At 42.5% G+C, this 22,021-nt stretch overlaps 1 non-coding gene across 1 annotated transcript; it reads right to left on the minus strand.

Moving 5' to 3' along the window:
• Nucleotides 1-2,469: 2,469 nt before the first annotated feature.
• Nucleotides 2,470-2,607, minus strand: LOC114815837. The gene has a single exon (XR_003763639.1). It is a non-coding gene; the product is annotated as a small nucleolar RNA SNORA7 (small nucleolar RNA).
• Nucleotides 2,608-22,021: the final 19,414 nt, after the last annotated feature.

Genomic DNA, 22,021 nt, shown 5'->3' on the forward strand with positions numbered 1-22,021 from the left:
TCAGGTGAGATCTACAAAGAAATCTGTAAGCCTGTGAGTGTGTGTGTAGCATTCCAATGAACTGTCACTTTCAATTATGAAGAAGCATCTGAAATTTTTAGATAACTGCACCATCCATAAACTAAAATTCTTTCCAGTTTCAGTACCTCCAGCCAAAAAGAATGTAATATTGAAATAGGAATCTATTTCTCCTAGTAGCCAGTTGCTAGATTGGGACTGGTGACATTTATATGAGCAGATAAAGTTGAGTCATATTTTTATTCAGATTTTCAACTCTTTATGGTGGGGAAAATGAAGTCGCAGTAAAAAATTCAAAATGATAATTTATTATTCTAGTAATTACATTGAATTTTTTTATCATGAAGATCTTTTATTATGTGGACCTATATCCTTTTTGGGCTTTGACAGAACACGGACAATATCCATGCAAGATTCAAAGACAATGTTTCTTCAAAATTACCTCGGGAGATCAAACAATCAATCGACCAATCAGTGGTATTTACTGAGTGTTTAATCTGGGCAAAGCACTGAACTAAGCACTTGGGAGAGTTCAATATAGTGTGTAGTCACAATCCCTGTCCTCAAGGAGCTTAACAATCTAATGGAGAGTCTCACAAGTCCAGGAGTGTCTCAGCCAAACTGGGATAAATGGTAAATTCAACCGATTAATAAGTCAATCACTCGTATGTAGTAAGTGGTTGGAAGATAACAATATAACAATATTACAGAGTTGGTAGTCATGTTCCCTTCCAAATAGATATAATTACTCAGGCACAAGCTAATGACATCAGTGCTTGCAATCTACAGGATCTGAGAGAATGGAGAAAATTTCTGTCTATGCCTTAATTATCTGAAACCTATAAAACTAGGCAAAGAAGGAATCTGGGATGGAAAAGACATCCTATGGGAAGACCAGGCTTCCAGCATCTTGAGACCTAAAAAGAAATTGAAGGAAAGGCCTGATCGCTAAGCTTTATAGGAAATTGTTATGATCCATCATAAAAACACCTGATTACTTACAGAATGATATATTTTCCTACCAATTCAGGAGTTCAAATAAAATAACACGACTTAAAAGTGTCCGTGTAATTTGCATCAGGCCACATGAAAGGCCCCTAAAATAAATGCTGAGCTAAGAGTAATGGTGAAAACCAATTAATTCTGACTGGTAATATTTTACTTAACATATTTATATTTCAACAATACTTTTCCTACTTGCATTGTTTCCCAAATGGACATTTTAATGGTGTAAATGTTACTGCCATATTGTTTGGGCCCTAGCTACAAGAACCAGCCAAATCTTTTTCATTTTCCATCCTGAGAGCTGCCATAGTTTCACATTACCCAACTGCCAATTTCCATGCCGAGAAGACCACTTTCTCCCACATCAGAGCTTACCAATATAATGTTAGCTTGAATCCTATCCAAACCTCGAACTCACTGGCATACTCAGAAGGAGCCAGATATTAATGTTTAATAAGGACAGGTCAGCTACGGCCATTTTAAAGGCACCAGGGGGATTGGGGATTGTTTGAGACCTTAAGATGGTATTTTCTTGACTCTTCTGTGAGAGGAATGGATGTTTCATTCAATCAATTAATGGTATTAATTGAATGCTTACTGTTTGCAGAGCCCCTTACTAAGTGCTTAGGAGAATTTAGAGTGAGTAGCTGTGATTCCTATCTTCTGTCTTTGACAAATGCAGAATCCAGTGGCAATGGAACAGCTATTCAAGTCACTTGCTCTGAAGAACGTTATAGTCACGGTGACACCCCGACTAACATCTCAAGCATGGAGAAGTAGCGTGGCTCAGTGGATGGAGCATGGGCCTCGGAGACAGAAGGACCTGAATTCCAATCCCGGCTCTGCTACTTGTCTGCTGTGTGACCTTGGGTAAGTCACTTAATTTTTCTGTGCCTGTCACCTCATCTGTCCTCTGACTCCCAGGTCCAGGCTCTTTCCACTAGGTCATACTCCTCCTCAATAGAGTTGGTAAATATGATCCCTGCCCTCAAGGAGTTTACAATCCTTTCAGCGATGGGAGAACTTCTGATTTTTCCACCCTCATCCCCTCTCCCGCACAGTAGAAGAATCTGAAAGGTTGCTGCATAAATATCTGCACCTCAAATGACCAAGTTTGCAAAAACAAGGTGATATTAATTGTAAAATATTTCTAGATTGTCAGCCAGCTGTGGACAGGGGACAGATCTACCAACTCTGATATGTTGTACTCTCACAAGCATTTAGTACAGTCTTGTCTTAGGATGTCGACTTGTTTCTGACACATAGCGACACCACAGACACCTCTCTCCCAGAATGCCCCGCTGTACATCTGCAATCGTTCTGGGAGTGGATCCAGAGAGTGTTTTTTTAGTAAAAATATGGAAATGGTTTACCATTGCCGCCTTCTGTGCAATCTCCCCCTTGTCTCTCTTGTATGCTGCTGCTGCCCAGCACAGGTGAGTTTTGACTTGTAGCCGATGGCCTTCCACTCACTAGCTACTGGTCAAGCTAGGAATGGAATGGACAGGCCTCTGCCTGACTCTCCCTCCCATAGCTGAGACTGGCAGAGGACTGGAAACTTTCCAGGCGTGACCCTGAGAGGGGATTTAGTATAGTGCCTGCTCAATGAATATGGTCGATCGATTGATTGGTTGAGTGGATTGATGTGACCGATGAAATTAATCCTATCTATATTTTCATTCAGCCCATCTGTAAATCTATTTCTGGAAAATGCAATTATATTTTTCCCATTCTGAAATGTTTAGGTAATCCTTACACAATGTTAAAATAGGAATTACTGATCATTCTCTCTGTATTTTTTCTTATATTTGCATTATGTGAATTGAAATATTTCTTGTCTTGTACGCGTCAAACAAACAGTCCTATCACTGATGGAGGGGAAGGAAGGAAAACATGCTGTGTAAAAGTCCTTCAAGACTCTATCCCTCTAGAACATTTTCCTCTCAATTATTTTGGTTCCAGCAATAGCAGCAATCACCCCAGTGGGAAGAAATGAGTCATGAGGTAACTGTCTTAGAACAGAGACTTGGGAATCAGTATAGGAAAAGCACAGGACTGAGACCCAGGCAACCTGGGTTCTAATCCTGCCTAGGGCACTTGCCGGCTTTGTAATTTGTGGTGAATCACTTCTCTTCTCCGAGTCTCAGTTTCTGCAACTGTATAATCTGGAAATTCTCATCTGGAAAAAGCATGGGCTTGGGAGTCAGAGAGCATTCTGGGAGAGATGTGTCCGTGGTGTTGCTATGGGTCCTGGCTCAGCCATTCATCTTCTGTGTGACCTTGGACAAGTCACTTCACTCTCCCTCAATTACCTCATAATAATAATAATAATGGCATTTGTTAAGTGTTTAATATGTGCCTGGAACTATATTAAGCGCTGGGGTGGATATAAGCAAAGTGGCTTGGACACTGGCCCCGTCCCACATGGGGCTCAGAGTTTTAATTCCCATTTTACAGATGAGGTAACTGAGGCAGACAGAAGTGAAATTGACTTGCCCTGGCTTATTCATTTATTCAACTGTAATTATTGAGTACTTACTGTGTGCAGATCACTGTACTAAGTGCTTGGGAGAGTACAATACAACAATAAAAATACACATTCCCTGCCTACAATGAGCTTACAGTCTAGAGAAGGGGAGACAGATATTATTATAAATAAATTACATAGCAGACAAGTGGCGGAGAGGGATTAGAACCCAGGTCTTTCTGACTTCCGGGCCTCTGCTCTAACCACTAGGCGATTCTACTTCTCCAATGAATTAATTTCCTATTAATTAATATGAATGGGCTCACACTAAGAAATACATTTGCACCTGTGGAATGCTGAACTTTCATTTGTTCCCCCAGCATGCTCAAGGAGGGGGCTTTATAGAATCCAGTATATTTTTCCACCTTTAATACCAAGTTCTCAGCACAAGATACCCACTGTTATATAGTGCAATAAAGTTTTCCTCAGAAAAGCTGTACGTGAAACTCTGCCATATGGAAAGAATTTGAGTGCTTCATCCCACTAAATGAATACGATAGTAGCAGTCACACGGTTAGCACAGTATATCTTTAAAAACCGGCAAGAAAAAGAATAAATTTTTCTCCAGAGAGCACTTCTGTGACAGACCAAGTGGTACTTACAGTAACTTCGGACCCAACTGAAATTTCTCGAGCTATTACGGGTTGCATTCCCCTGACTAAAATGGATTCCTCCAGAGACTGAATAAGTGGAACATAAAGCCGGCCGAGCTTCTGACGGGTTCACTTGAAATCCTTTTTGCCTTGGGAGGGAGATCTCAACTCAGATCATGTGGAAAAGCTTAAACGTCATTGAAACCGTAGTTTCAGAGGACAGAGCAGCCAGAGGGAATTGGGGTTCACTGCTGTGATCACTGCACAATGCTTAGGCAGTGCCTTGGGATTCATTCCCCCAAACTGGCATCCAGTGCTCAGTCATCAACACCCTCTGCCATCCCCCCTTTACCTCTCCGCAGCTAAAGCCTCATTTTCCCCTTTTCCCTCTGCTCCTCCACCTCTCCCTTCCCATCCCCACAGCACTGTACTCGTCCGCTAAACTGTATATATTTTCGTTACCCTATTTATTTTGTTAATGAATTGTACATCGCCTTGATTCTATTTAGTTGCCATTGTTTTTACGAGATGTTCTTCCCCTTGACTCTGTTTATTGCCATTGTTCTCGTCTGTCCGTCTCCCCCGATTAGACTGTAAGCCCGTCAAACGGCAGGGACTGTCTCTATCTGTTGCCGACTTGTTCATCCCAAGCGCTTAGTACAGTGCTCTGCACATAGTAAGCGCTCAATAAATACTATTGAATGAATGAACAATTCACCACTGCCCACCCACCAGTACCCAATGTCCAATATAGGAGCCACTTCTATGCTCTCCACCTTTCCGGAAGTAACTTTTTTTATGCTATTTGTTAAGCACTTACTGTGAGCTAAGGCACTTACTAAGTGTTGGGGTAGATAAAAGTTGGATACAGTCCATGTGTCACCGGGGGCCCACAGTCTTAAGCTCCACTTTGCAGGTGAGGAAACTGAGGCCCAAAAAAGTCAAGTGACTTGCCCAAGGTCACACAACAGGCAAGTGACAGAGCTGGAATTAGAACTCAGGTTCTCATGCCCAGGCCCATGTTCTAGACACTAGGCCATGCTGCTTTTCAAATTTCAGGGACCATTTCTGCTCAAAAGAACAGGAAAATAATTCTCCATCTGCTCTCCTTCCTACAAAGATCTTTAGTGAGGAAGGAGAGTTTTATGTAAGTGTTTTTTTTCCTAACAGACATTCATTTTTAAATGATTTTATTTTCAAATAGCATATGCTTGCTGTTTTGGGTTTTTTTGGTCTCAAGGACTCATTTCTAAAGGTTCCTTTGCCTGTCCCTTCCTGTTGTTCTAAAATGGCTTCTCAGGCTTTGGCAAAAATGTTACCTAAGAGAATAACTAAAGTGAAGAATCCCATGCAGATGCATAGTGGGGGTAAGGTCCAAGAGGGTAATATGAGGGAAATGGGTGTTATTGCTCACAAGCAAGGCCTCATTTATCTTCCAACCAGTCAAATTTTATTACTATTTGTTTCTAACAGTTGCGACATTTCAGAACAAGAATCCATATCCATAATTCACATCGGGAAATCGTTCTGGGTAAAGAATGCAACATATACTTATCCTTAAAAGATTACCTTTATTTTGGGGTTTTTTGGGGGTTTTTGCCAAAGCTAAAGTTACCCTATCTTTATGTCCTTGGAAAGCATTACAATTAAAGTTGGAAAAGGTCTCTGGGCAAAAAGATGATTATCCTCCCTAGGCCATTTGAGATTTTCTTTTCAATCCAGGTCATGAAAATAAGCTTGGAAGATCATTACTATTATTAATAACAATGATGATAATGAAAATAATAATAATGATAATAATAGTGGTATTTGTTAAGCTCTTCGTATATTCTCTAGATTGTATAATTATGTTATATTATACTTTCCCAAGCACTTAGAATAGTGTTTTACACACAATAAAACTTCAATAAATACCATTGCTTGATGGATTGACCTAACAGTTTGCTGGAATAGATTACAAGATAATCAAGTTGGAAACAGTCCCTGTCTCTTGGGGTTCACAATCGAAATAAGAGGAAGAGCAAGTAGGAGGGTGATTATCCATTTTACAGATGAGGAAAGTGAGGCAAAGAGAGGGTGTGACTTGGCAAAGGTCACAAAGCAGGAAAGGTACAGAATATGATGAGATTTATATAAGTGCTGTGGGCCTGAGGGTGGGGGTGAATGTCAAATTGCTTAGGGGATTCAGATCCAAGTGCAAAGGTGACTCAAAAGGGAGGGTGAATAGAATGAGGAAACCTGGTTAGTCAGGGAAGGCTTTCTGGAGAAGACGGGATATTAGTAGGATTTGAAGACAGGGAGAGTGATCCAAATAATTCTGAATCCTCCTCTGGACTCTATGGAGAGTCCATAGCCAAAGAAGCAGTGTGGTTTAGTGGATAGAGCATGAGCCTGGAAGTCAGAAGGACCTGAGTTCTAATCCCAGCTACACCACGTCTGCCGTGTGACCTTGGGCAAGTCACTTCATTTCTCTGGGCTTCAGCTACCTCAACTGTAAAATGGGGATTAAGAGTGTGAGCCCCATGTGGGACAAGGACTGTATCCAACCTGATTAATTTGAATCTACACCAGTGTTTAGAACAGTGCTTGGCACATAGTAAGCACTTAACAAGTACCATAATTGTCATTACCATTAGGCCCTGGCAGTCAGGATCAAAGGAGGAATCGATGGAAAAAGACTGTAGGATCATTATAAGCAGGAACATGTCTGCTAATTGTGTTATATCATACTCTCCCAAGAGCTCTGTGCATAGTAAGCACTCAGTAAATTCCACTGATTGATTGATAAGGGGGCACACTTATTGCTGAGTGAGGGGAAGTCCTAGCCAAGATGAGGACCCTTCCCTGAGAGAGAAGGAATATAGAAAATCTCTTCATGGTTTGCTAATCCTCCAACAGCATTTATGATGATGATGATGATGATGGCATTTGTTAAACGCTTACTATGTGCCCAGCACTGTTCTAAGAGCTGGGGGAGAGATACAAGGTAATCAGGTTGTCCCACAGTCTTAATCCCCATTTTACAGATTAGGGAACTGAGGCCCAGAGAAGTGACTTGCCCAACGTCACATAGCTGACAAGTGACAGAGCCGGGGTCAGAACCCACAACTTCTGGCTCCCAAGCCCGTGCTCTTATGGCGACTGTAGCCCAGTGTGGGCAGGGATTGCCTCTCTTTATTGCTGAATTGTATTTACCAAGCAGTTAGTACAGTGCTCTGCACACAGTGAGTGCTCAGTAAATACAATTGAATGAATAAATACAATTGAATGAATGAAAGACATCTCTGAATTAAATCAGTTGTTTAAAAAATGGCCCTAATTGAGGAGGCAAGAAAACTTGCCCAACTTTTATTTTAGGGTATCTGTTAAGTCTTACTCTGTGCCTGGCACTGTATTAAATATTGGGATTGATATAAACTAATAAGTTTGGACAAAGTCCATATCCCACATGAGGTTCACAGTACTTATCCTCACTTTGTAGATGAGGTAACTGAGGCCTAGAGAAATAAAGTGACTCACCCAAGGCCACACAACAGAGAAGTGGCAGAGCCGGGATTAGAATCCAGGTCCTTCTGATTCCCGGGCTTGGGTATTATCAACTAGGCCATACTGCTTCTCATTAAGCACTCTCTCATTAAACTCCTCTCATTAAACTTCCCAGCGTAGGCAGAGGATCGGTAGCTTCTGTAAAGGAAATTTGTCTTCATCCCAACGATCCTGCTATTTGACAAACATCTCCAAGACAGTCAAATCTCATGCTCACCAATCAGGTCCTGATTATGGGAACCAATAAGAGGAAGTAGCCCGTGTGTGGCCTATAGAACAATGCTTTGACCCGATGGAATACGATCAAAGACAATCACCTGGAAGCTTAACAGCTCACACCCACTCATAGTTAATCGGTCTCACTCCTGTTGGGTTCCTGGTAGAAATTCCCAGTTCAAAAATGAGGAAAATCAGACCCAAGTCTGGTGGACTGTATTCCTAGCATATATGGAATTACACCTGATGTTCCTTGCTCTGACTGTCCTTTCCACATATGTTGTAAACTCTCCTTCCACCTACGTTTTGCTATGGGAATAGGTTTCTGTTTTCTAGAATCTACTGAGGCCTAGGATTGAGTTGCTGTTTTGAGGTGCACAAAAATTAAAGGATATTAGATTTTCCATTCATAAAATTGAAAGGGTCTTTCAAGACAGAAATCAGATTTGGTTCTTAGATGTTTCTAATTTCTAGTGAGAGGTGAAACTGCTCTTTCTGTGTTAATTAAAATGTACTGAACAACTTCCCGACTTAAATTGGTGGGTGTTAATTGGGTTTGTCATTTAATATTAGTGATTTCCCCCTAGTGAATGCTAATGTAACTCTTTAACCTACCGCTGACTCAGGTTTGAGACTTTGAGTTCCACCGTGAGACTGGGTGTGAATAGATTCCCTCAAGGACATCTTTGAATTATCCATGTCATGCCTTCGTCTTGTCAAAGAATCATAAGCCCAGAGGAAAACTCAGAGAGTTTCGCTATTCCATCCTCCTGCCATGAGGAAGAGCAGGGATTAAAGTGTTCCAAATGTCAATTATTTGCCACATGGGACAAATCAGCTATAGATACAATTCATCACCTATATTAATTTTTTCCACTTTTGAAAATTCCAGGTATGCTCATTTAGAAGTTGTGATAATCTGTACTGTAGTGAGATTGAGTGACTGATATGCTATTTATTAAGCACCTAGTATGGGTCAGGCACTGTTCTAAGCGCTGGGGTAGATACAAGGTAATCAGATTAGAAATGGTCCCTGTCCCACATGGGCTTCAAAGTCTTAACCCCAATTTTACAGATGAGGTGACTGAGCTCAGAGACGTGAATTGACTTGTCCAAGGCCACCCAGCAGAGAAGTGGCAGGGTCGGGATTAGAACCCAGGTTCTCCTGACTCCCAGGCCCAGGCTCTATCCACTTGGCAAGCTGCTTCTTATTGAGATTTTCCTACATCATCAAATAAAGATGGGGAAAAGGAAGATAGCCTCTGGCAAAAGATATGGGCTACTGCAGACACCAGAGGGATGGCCACTGTGATGGGGAACCAATCAAATGATAATTGTGGTATTTGTTAAATGCTTGCCATATAACAAGCACTGTTTTAAACACTGGGGTACATAAAGAAAATCATATCAGTAACAGTCCCTATCCCACATGGGGTTCCCAGGCTAAAGGGGTTGGAGGACTGTTTCTAATCCAGATTTTCACTTGTCTACTGTGTAAGTGAAGGCACTTTACATCTCTAGGCCTCATTTTCCTCATCTGTAAAATGGGGATAAAATTCCTGTTCTCCCTCTCCCTAAGAGTGTGAGTCCGCCTGCTTAGCAGGGATGGTAGCTGACCTGATTGGATTACTTTGAGTAGAGTGCTTGGCATTTAGTAAGCGCTTAAGAAATTCCACAGTGGTTGTTATTAGCTAAATGTCAGATTTGGAGGTTACTGAAATCTTTAGCATAAGCAGAGAGGTTTTTCTCAATGTGTGAAGAACCTGTGAAGAACTTTGGAAGCAGTGTGGTCTAGTGGCTATAGCCAAGGTCTGGAAGTCAGAGGACCTGGGTTCTAATCCCACCTCTACCACTTCTCTGGGGTGTGACCTTGGACAAGTTACTTCTCAGAGTTTCAGTTCCCATATTTGCAAAATGGGGATCCACTACTCATTCTTTTCCCTATTTAGACTGTGAACCTATGTGGGACCCGCTTATCTTGTATCTACCCTAGTGCTTAGCTCAGTGCTTGGCTAATAGTAAGTGCTTAATAATAACTGTGGTATCATTATCATATGTGGTAGTGGAACTGGCAGCAAAAGTCAGGAGAACCAGACTCTAATCTCACTTCTGTCACTAGCCAGCTGTTTGCTCTTGGGCAAGTCATTTCATCTATAAAGTAGGGTTAAGACGATTGGTGAACCTCATGTGGGACAGGGACTGTGTCCGATCTGGTAATCTTATATCTACCCCAGTGCTTAGCACATTGTGAATATTTAATAAATGTCATAATTAGTATGGCTATTGTGGCTATTGTAAGGTCTAAGGTTTGAGATGTTTCAATTTAAGATGGATGACATGATCCTCATCTTTACACTAACCTCCTTTAAAGCGCCTAGTAGAGTACTCTGCACACAGTAGGCATACAATAAATATTAGGGTGCTGCCATGGATTATTTACAGATAGTGAGCTGAACCCTGGGAGATTTGCCCGTGATGATAAATGATGACTGAGACAGGAATGGGACAGAAGTGACTGTTTTTTTGTGTATGGGCATCAGTAAATATTTCTAGAAATTGACCAATAAAATCACCCAGTTGCTTCCTATAAGAAGAATGCTGCCCTGGTGGGGAAGAGCTGTGTGTCATTCTTGAATTCGATCAGATGTTAAGCGGGGGCTTCGAGATCAAAGAGTCTGGTGGGGAAGAGCTGTGTCATTCTTGAATTCGATCAGATGTTAAGCGGGGGCTTCAAGATCAAAGTGTTTATTGCATCTTCCCCTAAAGCTTCTTGTGCTAATCTAATAAAGGTCAGTAGTGAAGGAGGGGGCATCGACTGGTCACCTCAGGAGTCTCCTCTGGCCTCTCAGGGTCATTTTTCAGCCTCGAGGAAACTCCCAATGAACCTATCCACTCCAGGCCCACTGCTGTCTGCAGCAAGACTGCGGTTTGGATAGTCATGGACAGTGATTGGTCCATTTTCATGGGGCCTGTGTTTTTTATGGAATTTGTTAAGTGACTACCATGTGCCAGGCTCTGTACTAAGCACTGGGGTAGGGACAAGCTAATCAGGGTGGACACAGTCCATGTCCCTTGAGGACCTCACAGTCAATCCCCATTTTACAGATGAGGTAACTGAGGCACAGAGAAGTGAAGTGACTTGCCCAAAGTCACACAGCTGACAATTGGCAGAGTCAGGATTAGAATTCAAGACCTCTGACTCCCAAGCCCTTGCTCAATATCGATTCATATCAATGTCTATCTCCCCCTCTAAAGGGTAAGCTCATTGTGGCCAGGGAATGCATCTGCCAACTCTCTTACAGTTTACTGTCATGAGGGCTTAGCTCAGTAAGGGCTCAATAAATAGGATAGATCAATTGGGGGTTCTGTTCAATCAATCAATCAATCAGGCCTCAGTGGCCAGTTGTCAAAAAGACAAACATTGCAGTTCTACAGTTTCCTCTGTCCCTCACTTAGCAAAACTTCCTCATTTAAGATGCCTTTGGTTCAAGCAGGACAGAGTTGTTTATATGACTATTTAATTAAACCAATTATCCCCAAGTGATTCCGCATGCTATAGCTCAGCCCCTCGCTTTGCTTAAAAGTCCTCGGAATTCACATCAGCTTGACAATTAAACCTCCAAACCAGTTACTGAAGTCTTTTTATATCTGGCTTTCATTAGTTCATATTAAGCGTTTCATTGACTTGATTTTCACTTCAGTGAACCCACTCATAAAATCTAGTTAGGTTTGATGGTGGTATCAGAGAAGAAAGGAAATAAATTAATACATCAGCAGAAACACTTCCTAGCAGACTCTTTTCCCACATTTTTATTATCTTGGGGCTAAAACCTGTCACTCACCAGAGGGACTGATCAAGACCAGCAGGAGGGAGGAGACCAATGAGGTTCAAGTGTGATGGGGTTCTTTGGCGCAAGTTCAGATTGCATTAAACCCTCATTTCCCCAACTCCCACTCCTTCCATGTTGAACTCTGTTGTATTCTTCCAATCATTCAATACAGTGCTCTGAACACAGTAAGTGCTCAATAAGTATGATTGATTGACCAAAGCGGGGGTCAGCAAATCAGTTCACTGGGAGAGTGTATTCTCTTAGCATTCTGGACATATCCATCCTCTGCATCACCTTTATCATTTCTGGCCAATTAAAGGTTGAACTCTACCCTCCTTCACCTTCTTCACTTTAGAACCTGGGTGAGGGAGACAGATCTGGGCTCCAGTTCCTGTTCCACCACTGATCTGTTGGGTGACCTTGGGCAAGTCACTTAATTTTCCTGTGGCTCAGTTTCCTCATCTGTAAAATAGGGATATCTTTTTCTCTCTCCCTCTTTGAATGTGAGCTCTGTGACACAGGAATCATGTCTGATCTGATTATCTATTTCTGGGCTCCAGTCCCTGCTCCACCACTGATCTGTGGGTGACCTTGGGCAAGTCTCTTAATTCTCCTATGGTTCAGTTTCCTAATCTGTAAAAAGGGGATGATACCTCTTCTCCCTCCCTCTTTGAATGTGAGCTCTATGTTACAGGGACCATGTTTAACCTGATTATCTTTTATCTACCAGAATGCTTGACCCTTAGTAATGGCTAGGTAAGGGTCATAATCATAATCATTATTATACATAATCATTATTGAGTATCTGTTCTCCCTCCTTCTTAGACTGTGATTCCCATGTGAGACAGGGACTGAGGTCCAACATCATTAACTTGTATCTACCCCAGTGCTTAGAAAACTGTTGGACACATAGTAAGTGCTTAACAAATGTAATAGTAATAATGATAATGAAAATAACATTGACTCATTTTCTAGGCACTTAAAGATGTTTCGATTTATTTCAAAAATTCTAAATCTAGAATGATCTGAGAGTTGATTGGAATGAATTTTCAAAAGCAAAAATATACAAACCTACAAGATTGATCCAAAGGATTTCTTCTTTTTGGTCTGCCTCATGGAATACATTTATAAGAATTAATTACCTATTTATTTGTGAGGTTTATCCAATATTTACCTGAGAGAATGAAACAGCTCTGTCAGCAACATACAGTAATATACCTAGAAATACAAATGGGATAATTACAAATGCACCCTCAAGTACATAACCCACATTTCATAAGTAGGTATAATCAACTATTTGTCTCAGACCAGAAAAAGCACAAGCCTCTGGGGGAATATGTTATTCATTTTATAACCTTCTGTCAAAACGTCTGTTTTGGAAGATATATGCAAACAGAGAAACAAAACACAAATGCTACCTCGAAATGAGTATTCACGAAGAAAAGTTTGGATGTTAAAACTCGATTCTATTTCATTTTGGAATTGTTTTCATGTTTAGGCTGGAACTTTTCTGGCAAAAAAAGGGATTATATTAGATGTTCAGTTGTTACATAGTAACTGCTCAATCTACTTCACTGAGTAATTATAATTTTAAGGGCCTTCTATGTGTCAAGCACAGTACTAAGGGCTGGGGTAAGCCCGATGCTCTCAGATAGGACCACTTTTCTCTACCACATGGGGGTCCTAGTCCAAAAGAGAGGAAGAATGGGTATTTCAGCCCCATTTCACAGATGAAGTAACCTAGAAGTTAAGTGACTTACCCAAGGTCACACAGCAGACAAACAGCAGAGCCAGAAGTAGAACCCATGTCCTCTGCCTCCCAGGCTCATGCTTCTTCCATTAGGCCATACTGCCTCTACCTCGGCTTTATCTCCTCAATAGCATAACCAGCAAGGGCGGGATTGAGCTTTTCTTTTTTGACTCTCTGCTTATGTGAGGTTCAAGAATGTTCGAGTAGCAGGTTGCCAAGCTTGTTTTCTGTTCCTGGAGAGGTCCCTGAGCCACTAGATGGGAAGCAATCTCTTGGCACTTAAGCCACTGTTTTGCAGGGCAGTTGAGGGGACCTCCTGAACCATCTAGGGGGGCTTTGTGCTCAAAAAAGAGAAAATTGCATTGTGTCCCCTGAAAATAGCCTCAAATCAAAAAATCAGAAAATCACTTTCTGTCCAAAACCCTGAATCCACCAAGTGCCAATGAGTTTTATGTGGATCATGAAGGATTTTCCTGTCCTTAGGGAATTCTTTTTGTAAAGGCTGTGTGATCTACAGAAGCAGTGTGGCTGGCTTAGTGGAAAGAGCATGGGCTTAGGAGTCAGAGGACGTGGGTTCTAATCTCGGCTCCACCACTTGTCTGTTGTGTGAACTTGGGCAAGCCACTTAACTTCTCTGTGCCTCAGTTACTTCATCTGTAAAATGGGGCTTAAGACTGTGAGCCCCACATGGGACAACCCGATTACCTTGTATCTACCCCAGGGCATAGAACAGTGCTTGGCACCTAGTAAGCCATCATCATTATTATAATTCATTTCTCTGGGCCTCATTTACCTTATCTGTACAATGGAGGTTAAGACTGTGAGCCCCATGTGGGACAGGGACTCTGTCCAAACTCATTACCTTGTATTTACCCCAGTGTTTAGCTTATATCTTCCCCAGACCTAAGTTCAGTGACTAGCATATGGTAAATGCTTAACAAATACATTAAAAACTGCTTTGATGGTATTTGTTAATCAATCACATTTATTGAACTTACTGTGTGGAGAGCACTGTGCTAAGGGCTCGGGGGAGTATAGTATAACAGAGTACTAAGCACTGGGATGTTTTGGTTTTTTTGATATTTGTTAAGCGTTCACTACGTGCCAAGCACTAGGATTGACACACTACAAGCAGATGGGACACTGCCCCTTCCCTACATGGGGCTCACAGTCTAAAAAAGAGAATAGCATTTTTATCCCCATTTTATTATTATCATTATAATGAGAAGCACCACGGCCTAGTGGAGAAACCACAGGCCTGGGAATCAGAAGGACCCAAGTTCTAATCCTGAGTCCCCCATTTGTCTGCTGAGTGATCTTGGGCAATACAGAAGGAAGTGGGAGAAGAGGAAAGAGGGGCTTAGTCAGGGAAAGCCTCTTGGAGGAGATGTGCCTTCAAAGCGCTTTGAATGAGGGGAGAGTATTGTCTGTCAAATATGAGGAGAGAGGATGTTCCAGGCCAGAAGCAGGAAGAGGGAGAGAGGTCGGCAGTGAGTTATTTGTATTGATTTCTGTTTTCCCCTCTACAGACTGTAAGCTTGAGATTGAGAATCAGCCAGAAGGTTAGTATTAGAGGAGCAAAGTGTGTGAGCTGGGTTGTAGTAGGAGAGTAGAGAGGTGAGGTAGGAGGGGACAAAGGGATTGAATGCTTTAAAGTCATTTGTGAAGAGTTTCTTTTAGATGCAGAGATGGATGGGCAACCACTGGAGGTTCTTGAGGAGTGGGAGACACGTCCTGACAGTTTTTGTAGGAAAATGAGCCAGGCAGGAGTGTAAAGTATGGACTGGAGTAGGGATAGTCAGGAGACTGGGCTGTCAGCAAGGAGGCTGATAGAGTAATCAAGGAGGAATAAGTGACTGGATTAATATGTAGTAGTTTGTATGAAGAGGAAAGGGTGGATTTTAGTGATGTGAATATTAAACGGACAGGATTTAGCGATGGATTGAATATGTGGGTTGAATGCAAGAGATGAGTCAAGGATTCATTCAATTAATTGTATTTATTGAACACCTACTGAGTGCAGGACACTGTACTAGGCATTTTGAACACTACAGTACAACAATAAACAGTCACATTCCCTACCCACAATGAGCTTACAGTTTAGAGGAGGGTAGACAGACATCAATAGAACTAAATAAAATTACAGATATGTATATAAATGCTATTGGGCTGGGATGGGGAAAGAGCAAAGGGAGCAAGTCAGGGGGACGTAGAAGCGAGTGGGAGATGAGAAAAAGTGGGGCTCAGTCTGGGAAGGCTTCTTGGAGGAGATGTGCCTTCGATAAGGCTTTGAAGGATGGGGAGAGTAATTGTCTGTCGGATTTGAGCAGGGAGGGCTTTCCAGACTAGAGGCAGGACATGGGCTAGGGTTTGGCAGCGATTCAGGCAAGATCGAGACACAGTGAGAAGGCTAGCACCAGAGGAGTGAAGTGTGTGGGCTGGGTTGTAGAAGGATAACTCCAAGGTTATGTGCTTGTGATACAGGAAAAATGGTGGTGTCATCTAAAGGAATGGAAAATTTAGCAGGAGGACACGGTTTGGATGGGAAGATAAGTTCTGTTTTAGACATATTAAGTTTGAGGTGACAGGAGGACATCCAAATAGAGACATTTTGAAGGCAGGAGGAAATTCAAGACTGCAGAGAGGGAGAGATCAGGGCTGGAGATGGAGATTTGGGTAGCATCCACATAGAGGTGGCAGCTGAAGCCATGTGAGTGAATGAGTTCTCCGGAGTGGGTATAGATGGAGAATAGAAGGGGATCCAGAACTGAACCTCAGGGACACCCACAGTTAGGGTGTGGGAGGCAGGGGAGGAGCCAGCGAAAGAGAGCATTATCTTCTCAACAGCATAACCAGGAGGGATGGAAATGATCTTTTCTTTCTTTAATTATCGGCTCATGTGAGGTTCCTCTAGGCCATGCTGCTTCACCATTAGCAACAGCCTCAGCTACTTCTCCACCATGGACTATTATAGACTTTTCTGGGCTTCTATGGCAACGAGAAAAAGCTTTTTGCCTATTACAATTCCCCTCTCCATTAATATCACTCCTGTGATTTACCGTGGATTAGTTTGGGGCACCATTAACACAAGCATACACATCTAGGCAAGTTGTTGAAATAGACACTGTCATAAAATTCTGAATCATTTCAAACTTGCATATTCTGCTGAATATTTGATGTTTGACTATTCCATGCTAAAGCTCTTCCCAGTTACTTTGAAAATTGAGTGTTCGGTATGGTAAATGAATATTTCGTCAGGACTTTCTTTATTCATTGAAAATTGAGTTATGTTGGGGGAATCTGATGGTATACTTATTTGCTTCTTCTGAATTAGTAGACAGATCTGCTTATCTGAGACAATAACACTTTCTTAGGAAAGTTGGGTACATAGAGATTCTCTTTTCACTATCCCATGATCCCTTGCCAATTCTGCAGGACTAAGTCTCAAAACTAGCAGATAGAGCATGGGCCTGGTAGTCGGAAGGACCTGGTTTCTAATCCCCGCTCTGCCACTTGTCTGCTGTGTGACCTTGGGCAAGTTATTTAACTTCTCTAAGCCTCAGTTCCCTCATCTGTAGAACGGGGATTAAAACTGTGAGCCCCATGTGGGACAGGGGCTGTGTCCAACCCGATTATCTTATATCTACCCCAGTGCTTAGTAGAGTGCCCGGAGCATAGTAAAGGCTTAACAAACAAATATGATTTGAAAAAAAAACCCACAACCAAATATGCTCAGAATTTTACAGCACTCAATGCTTTGATCTAGGTGGTTACCTAAACTCTCTTCACCAGGCAACACTGGTGCTTTGCACCCCTTCTGTAAGCAGTCATCAGTTTCCTAAAAGGGCCTGTGTGTGTTGGTCTCCATTCACCAGCTCCGGCTTACTGGTGATATTGCTTGTACAGATTCAAGTAAATTCTCATCACTAATACACACTGTGTGTGTGTGTGTGTGTGTGTGTGTGTGTGTATATATATATAATTGTATGTTTATATATATATAAAAAAATGAAGCAGTGTGGGTGTTGGAGACAGCATGGCCCCGGGAGTCAGAAGGACCTAGGTCTAATCCTGGCCCTGCCAATTGCTTGCTCTGTGACCTTGGGGAAGTCACTTAACTTCTCTGTGCCTTACTTTCCCTCTTTATAAAAAAAGGACTCATTACCTGTTCTCCCTCCTACATGTGAACCCCATTTGGGACAGGGACTATGTCTGACCTAATTAATTTATATCTACCTCAGCCTTAGTACAGTGCTAGACAGATGTAAATATGTGTGTGTGTGTGTATATGTGTGAGTATAAATATATATATATATATATATATGTTGTCATATATTTGTAGGGGTATGGGTGTGTGTGTATGAGGAGGTGCCTTATTTATATAGCTGTCCTTCGGGCTTGGGCATGCACTACACATGCATACACATACACCCGCACCCACCATTCTACTGAGGGTGAGATTCTATCTGTGTGTGTGTGGCGGAGGCTGATAAGACAAAATGGTAACCACCCTTTCCACATCTGTGCATGTCAAGATAGCTGCTGACCGGACTGTTGCATTTTCTACCCACACTGCCTGGCTCTATTTCCCTCTTCTCCTTCTTGGCTTTACCATTTCCCGAAGCTTTTGCTCTGAGATAATGACCCCCGTTTTGATTGTTGCCCACCAGCCTAGCCTGTCCCCTGCTGCTCTCCCAGCTGTCCGCTGTGATATGACCCTATCTGAGGTTTGGCTTCATTGTGTTGTTATAGTAGTCAGTGTTATACAAGGCAGCAGAAATACCTATGGCAAAAACAAATGTTCGTATGAGAGCCTAGGTGGATGTGCTCTATGTAAACACTGACAGACAATCAATCAATCACTTGTATTTATTGAGTGCTGTGTGCAGAGCACTGTACTAAGCACTTGGGAGAGTACAACAGAGCAGAGTTGCCTGCCCTAAAGAGCTTACAGTTCAGAGGGGGAGACAGATTAATAGAAATAAATAAATTTTGGATCTGTACGTAAGTGCTGCGGGGCTGAGGAAGGATACAAATCCAAGTGCAAGATTGATGCGGAAGGAAGAGAAGAGGAAATGAAGGCTTAGTCAGGGAAGACCTCTCAGAGGAGTGGTGTCTTCGTTAAGGCTTTGAAGGTGGGTAGAGTGAGTCTGTCAGCTATGAAGGGTGTGGGAGTTCCAGGCCAGAGGGAGGATGTGGATGAGAAGCTGGCGGCAAGATAGACGAGATCGAGGTACAGTGAGTAGGTTGTGGTATTAGAGGAGGGAATCGTGCAGGCTAGGGTGTAATGGGAAAGCAGTGAGGTAAAATAATAGAGGGCAACCTGATTGAGGGCTTTAAAGCCAATTGTGAGGAGTTTCTGTTTGATGCCCAGATGGATGGGCAACCACTGGAGGGTCTTGAAGAGTGGAGAAACATGGACTGACCAGAAAAACAATAATGTGCTGAAGAGTGGAAGTGAAAATTTGCAGCTATCTGTCTCAGGTGGGCGTCTGAAATTCCTGCCCCTTCCATTCTAATCTCACAGGCTGGCTCTCCTTTGGAAAGGCAAGAGATGGAGTTTCTACTGTGGCTCTTCCTGAACCTCCTTACGCTCCTACTGCTGCACGCACCAAAGCAGGACTTGGTGGGGGAATCAACGGAAGGCCTGCATTCCCCTCTAGGCACAAGTAAGCTACTTGTGGGAAGGGAACAGCTCTACTAAATCTATTATATTATATCCTCCCAAGTGCTGAGCACAGTGCTCTGGACACTATAAACTCTCAGTATATACCACTGATTGACTGATGGATGGCATTTTCACCTACGGTGCTTCCCAAGCCTCCTTAGAGTTCGACGGCTGAGCTCACCAAAGTGGGATTTGGAGACAGAACCAGCTGAATGGCTTTATTCCTCTGCAGGGGCAAACAGAATGACGGATAAGGTCCATGCTTTAGGTGGGTGTGAATAGTAGCATTAGTAGTATATGTGGAGCACCTTCTATGTTCAGAACACTGTACTAAGAACTGAGAAGAAAAATACGCAGGTGGAAATTAGACATGGCACCTGTCCCTCATAATAATAATTGTGGTAGTTTTTGAGTACCTACTATGTGCCAAGCACCGTACTAAGCACCACGGTAGATACAAGTTCATCAGGTCCCAGATGGGGCTCACAGTCTAAGTAGGAGGAAGGACAGGTATTGAATCCCCATTTTGCAGATGAGGGAACTGAGGCCGAGAGAAGTGAAGTGACATGCCCAGGGTCACACACCAGGCAAGTGGCAGAGCCAGGATTACAAGTCAGGTCCTCTGACTCCCAGGCCCAGGCTCTTTTATTCATTCATTCATTCACTTCATTCATTCATTCAGTGTGGCTTAGTGGAAAGAGCACAGGCTTGGAAGTCAGAGGCTGTGGGTTCTAATCCTGGCTCTGCCACTTGTCAGCTATGTGACTTTGGGCAAGTCACTTAACTTCTCTGTGCTTCAATTACCTCATCTGTAAAATGGGGATTAAGACCAGGAGCCCCACGTGGGACAATCTGATTACCTTGAATCTACCCTAGTGCTTAGAACAATGCTTGGCACATAGTAAACGCTTAACAAATACCATCATTATTATTATCATTATTGTGTGTGCAGGTGTGTGTTTGTGATGGGGGGAATTGGTAATGTGTGTATGGCCAGGGAACGTTTCTACTTATTCTGTTTTATTGCCTCTCCCAAGTGCCTTAGAACAGTGCTCCGCACACAGTAAACACTCAATAAATGCCATGAATGAATGAATGAATTAGCTTTTATTGCTCCGGGCCTTATACAGCTTCCTCTGACCCTTGACCCTTGATCAAACAGAAAGATAAAAGCTTATTATTTGTTTAATATTCTCCTCCACTCCACTTTGGAACCATTTATTTTGGTTTTTATGGGAAAATGGGTCTGATGGGAAACTCGGAATATATCTGCCTCTAGACTGCAAGCTTATCATGAGCTGGGAATGTGTCTACTTATTGTTGTATTTTCTCCCAAGCTCTTAGTACAGTGCTCTGTACACAGTAAACGCTCAATACATATGATTGAATTAATGCATGAATTAATCTACTGAGGGGGAAAGCTGGCATGCGTTGAACCTGGTGACAACAGGAATAATCCTTGTGATTATTTGTTAAGTACGCACTATGTGCCAAACACTGTACTCAGTGTTTGGACGGATTCAAGCCAATCAGCGGAGCTGGGATCATGGATGGAATGGACCGAACACTGCTTTTTGGGTGATTTTCCTGGTGACTTTTCCTCTTGGTTTCTTTCCTGTGGCTTCCATTGGCAAAGCAAACCATTATGAAGAAACCTTCGATGGGATTTTTTGAGACTCAAAGCACTGTATTAAGTGCTGCCATAGAAACAAGATAATCGGATCAAAAACACTCCCTGCCCCCCGCGCGGAGTTCACAATCTAGGAGGGCAGGCATTTTATCCCCATTTTACAGAAGGGGAAATTGGAGCCCAGGGAGGGTAAAGGACTTGCCCAAGGCCTCTCAATGGCAGACCTGAGACTTGAGTCCATGTCTCCTGGCTCCCAGTACTGGGTCCTTTATTACCACCTCCAATGAACCTATTTTTCTGGCTTAAGCTTACTGTTTTAAAGGACTTGGACAATCTGGCACTAGTAAAACCAACTCTATCGTATCAATCATCCAGTCAGTGGTATTTTTATTGAGCGCTTACCATGTGCACAATACAACAGAATTAGCAGTCACGTCTCCTTCCCATAACGAGATCTCCCAAGTGCTCTGTACACAGTAAACACTCAACAAATGTCATCGATTGACTCCTGATTGATATATTGGTTCTGAACACAGAATTTCCCCAGTGGAGAGGATTCATAACCAGGCAGATGGAAGAATGTGTACACATGGTACCTCAGAAAATAGTTCAGTCACTATGGACACCCCTGGCTAAGAGTTTTTATTTCCTTCCCCTCAATTACTCCCACTTTGGGTATTAGTTTATAGGCTCTCTCCTACAACTCCTTCAGTTAAAATATCTTATCTTTCAATCTGCTGGCATTGAATCATTCTCTTTCACTTTGCTAGACAAACCAATTTAACCCACTGACAAATGAGCTTGTGTCCATTAAAGAAATCAGACATTGACCCGAGTTACCTTTTAGCCCTATCCTCATTCTCTCAATTCCATTCCATCCCAGGGAGCCAATAATAATAATAATGGTATTATTAAGGGCTTACTTTGCACCAGGAACTGTACTAAGCACTGGGGTGGATACAAGCACACTCCCTATCCCATGTAGGGCTCACAGTCTCAATCCCCATTTTTTAGCTGAGGTAAGTGAGGCTCAGAGACATGAAGTGACTTGCACAAGGTCACACAGCAGACAAGTGGTGGATCAGGATAGAACCCATGACTTCTAACTCCCAGGTCCAAGCTTAATTTTCTCATTTCTATGAATTCATGGCTGAGCCCTGAGGAAATGTAGTTTGTAGTTTCCACTGTGGCTTGGGAGAAGCAGTGTTCTCTAGCGGAAAGAGTATGAAATTGGAGGC

Source organism: Ornithorhynchus anatinus, chromosome 12 (assembly GCF_004115215.2).
Source record: "Ornithorhynchus anatinus isolate Pmale09 chromosome 12, mOrnAna1.pri.v4, whole genome shotgun sequence".
Taxonomy (NCBI): Eukaryota; Metazoa; Chordata; class Mammalia; order Monotremata; family Ornithorhynchidae; genus Ornithorhynchus; species Ornithorhynchus anatinus.